Source organism: Drosophila ananassae (assembly GCF_017639315.1).
Source record: "Drosophila ananassae strain 14024-0371.13 chromosome 4 unlocalized genomic scaffold, ASM1763931v2 tig00000070, whole genome shotgun sequence".
Classification (NCBI taxonomy): Eukaryota; Metazoa; Arthropoda; class Insecta; order Diptera; family Drosophilidae; genus Drosophila; species Drosophila ananassae.
The window spans coordinates 207335-211126 of record NW_025319040.1 but is presented as its reverse complement, the minus strand read 5'-3'; the positions used below and the strand labels follow the sequence as shown (position 1 = coordinate 211126).

General features: G+C 46.7%; 1 long non-coding RNA gene across 1 annotated transcript; it reads right to left on the bottom strand.

The window, feature by feature from the left end:
* Positions 1-294: 294 nt before the first annotated feature.
* LOC123257835 lies at positions 295-2682 on the bottom strand. Its single transcript, XR_006507900.1, has 3 exons — positions 2509-2682; positions 567-647; positions 295-508 (listed from the first exon to the last, which is right to left on the bottom strand). It is a non-coding gene; the product is annotated as an uncharacterized LOC123257835 (long non-coding RNA).
* Positions 2683-3792: the final 1110 nt, after the last annotated feature.

Genomic DNA, 3792 nt, shown 5'->3' with positions numbered 1-3792 from the left:
TGAAGACTGCGTTGGCATCTTACTTAAAAACATTGAGAGCGCTGCTTTACACGCCACTCCCACCGCAAACAACGCCTCCCGATATTCGACCAAACATCCTTCTCGTCACACGACTAAGCTTGATAAACCAGCCAGCATCCTTCTTCAGCTATTGCAAGCATGTTTCTCCAAAATGAAAGAGGATCCCTCACCTGAAAATAAAGCAAAGTTTTCCAGAGTAAGAAACAAGTTTAAAAAAGCAATTAAAAGACTAAAACAAGCCCAGGTAAACCGCATTCTCCTCAATCTTGACCCTGAAGATAGATACAACATGGCCAAGATTTGGAAAATTACCAGTCACATCAAAAGTCAACCCCAATCTGACCATCCTTTCAAGATCCCTGTACAGTCCAGGTCCTCTGGGCACTCGCCAGCTTCCTCCGACCACATATGGACCCGTTCCTCTAAAGAAAAGGCGGACGCCTTCGTCAAACACCTGGAGGATAGGTTCTCCCCCAAAATGACCACTCTGGAAGAGGAAAGAATTGCTATAATAAATGATCTTAATGATTTCTATGCACACTCACCTTCTCCCCCCTCGGCCCCGATTTTCTTCAGGCTGGAGGAGCTCCAAACACAGATTGCTGCTCTGGCGACCGCGAAGAGCCCTGGGGAAGACCAAATCCAAAACGCCCTTATCAAATTACTACCAAAGAAGGCAGTCCTCTACCTATTGCATATTTACAACTCTGTTCTAAGACTCGGCTATTTCCCCCATCAATGGAAACTAGCTGTCATCACCATGATCCATAAGACGGGGAAGCCAAATCATTGCCCGGACTCCTACAGGCCCATAAGTCTCCTCTCCGGCTTTGGAAAGCTGTTTGAGCGCCTCCTTCTCTCCAAGCTTTTCAAGTGTAAGAACTTTGCGGAACCCATACCAGAACACCAGTTTGGCTTTCGCCCAGAACACAGTTCGGAACAGCAAGTGTTGAGGGTCACGCAACACATCCTGAGAGCATTTGAAGAAAAGGAACACTGCTCGGCCATCTTTTTGGACTTCTCGCAGGCTTTCGATAGGGTTTGGCATGAGGGACTTTTACAAAAACTTTCCAAGATTGTCCCTAAACAACTACACAAAGTCCTCACCAGCTACCTCCAAAACAGGACTTTCAAGGTGAAAGGAACTGGTGGAATCAGATCCAGGCCAAACTTGGTTCCATCAGTGCTGGAGTGCCCCAAGGGAGCATCCTCGGCCCAATCCTATACTCGATCTACACCTCTGACATGCCACTCCCAGATGCAGTTCCCATTATCTCCAGGAACTGTACTCTTACCCCGACCAAGCTCCTTCTAGCCACATATGCAGACGATACAGCGGTACTTATGTCACACAAACAGCCAAAGGAACACGCAAAGCATCTGCAAGCATACCTCAACGTCATCTCCGAATGGGCAAACAAATGGCGCATGACCTTCAATGTTAAAAAATGCGCCCACGTCTCCTTCTTTTCTGGACAAAATATGACCCAAACCAACCAGACGAAACTCCTCCTCAATGGACAGATCATACCTCAGGCTAACAAATACAAATACCTTGGGGTCACATTGGATAGGAAAATAAATATGAGCCTTCACATTTCCCTCCTTTGCATAAGGCTGAGGGCTAGGGCAAAGAGTCTTGAGTGGCTAATTGGTCCGCACAGCCCCCTACCCAAACCCACCAAGGCTACGCTGATTAAGCAGCTTATTATCCCCATCTGGCAACATGCCATCCCGGTCTGGGCATCGCTGGCCTCAGATTCGGCAGTGATGAAGGTCCAATCTGCCACAAACGCCATTATAAGACGATCACTGGAAGCGGGTAGGCACACCACTAATAAGGTCCTAGCCAGCACCTTCAACATTAAAACACTTGAGGAGATTTATGGAGCACAAAGTGCTAGACTCGCTTACGCCCTATTAATGCATGTAAATCTGGCAGCGCAACACCTTGGCCTTAACCCAGTTACCCCCGTCAGCACAAAAAAACAAAGACCCAGACTATCCAAACAAGTCCTGGATCATTACAATGACAATGGCAACGGACAAAACAAGCGAGTCCCACCGAAATCCTGCACTATCCCGACTCTCCTTAGGCTTGAGATAAAGAAGGAGAACGAAGGCTCCAACAGTGATGTATCCAGGACCAAATACGTACACCCAAACCTTTCCAGCAAAGGGATTGACCGCCTAGGTGAGAGGGCTATAAACTGGACTAGGAGATCTTTCATACATGGGGAAATTACCCGCGAAAGGGCTGCTAGGATGGTACGAGGCCAACCCCTATCTATCAGGCGACTTGTCCTACCAGACGAAATAATCCTAACAGGGGAAAAATACTTCCCACCACCTGTCATCGACCTGCTAAACAGCGAAGGATCCTCCTCCGAACCCCATGACTGATCACAATTTTTCTCCCTGGGGACCTAACGCTAGCCCCCCGCAAACACAACACAAACCGATGCAGCTTAACCCGTGACTACTCACTGGCTCCTCCGTAGAAACTCCTCCCATATTCCAGCATCGGCGATGATTGTATGGTGTGTGTGTGTGGGTGTGTGGGTGTGTTCCAACGCTGCCTCAAATCTCCCGGCAACGATGCATTTTAATAGAGGGGGCGATCAAAATTGTCAGACACAGAAACAAGATCGCACAGCCACTGCTCCTGCTTGAGGAATATATATTACAAATTTGTCTGACTGCCAGTCTCAGGACATCATACTCACCTGTGCCTTCTCTCCTCTGGCTACAAAATGGGATATTTCTGGAACAGGCCACCCACAGTTCGCTCGGCCATCCACTACCAAACTTGACGATGTTTCCATGTCCTAGAGCGTCGGCAACCTGAAACGAGAAAAGAAGATACAAAAATCTTACAAGGGGTTCTACATCAAAGTGCTATTGGAACTCATCTTATTATATCTCCTCCTTCAAAGCTCCTGTCCAATGATGACCTTCCTCCTGCTTCTCTTGCTCCAAATGATCCTAACCACGAGCGCCCATTCTTGCTGGACATTGTTCCTGGAAAGAAAAGAGAAAAATAAAATTAATCCTGACGCCGCTAAAACCAAACAAAATTTAGCCTACTTACCTATTCTTTGACCCTTCACGAACGTGCAAAACCTGGAGGAATAAAGGGCAAATTGAAATAAGACCCTGGATCATGGGAAAACACATATATATATTTACCTGGAAATTGCCATCCCACGCTGCCGACACCGAGGAACTAAAATGATGGAAAATTGAAATTAATACGCTCCAAATATCCCCCCTGAAGGGAATTGATGCCTGAGAAGCTATTGCACTTCCAAAGGATGGCACCTGCTCCAGGATCATCTGCGTACCTGTCTGCTCAATGTCGTCCCAAATTGCTGTCTTTTAATCTTGTCTTGAAGTCCTCATTGTTTACATGTTTTCAATGTTTACATAATCATCCGTCTTCTTCTTAATACTGCATTCCATGTTTTTGATCCAAAAATTTCCTATTAACGACGCTGACTGCCGACTTACCAACTCTCTGTGACACTCACCTGTGATAACCCTTATCCACTTGACGACCTCCACTGGATTCACCTGCAAACGTACCTGATAACAAAACTTACCCTCAAAGACGACACGACCCGATGCACCAGAAAGACGACGCCCTTGAACACGCCAACCGGCAAAATCCCCTGTCCCACAATGCCGTCCCTCAATGTGTTGTCCTAAATGTCTCCCTGAAATGCAAAAACTCACAAACTCTTAAATTTTCTTCCTATATTTACCCATTTT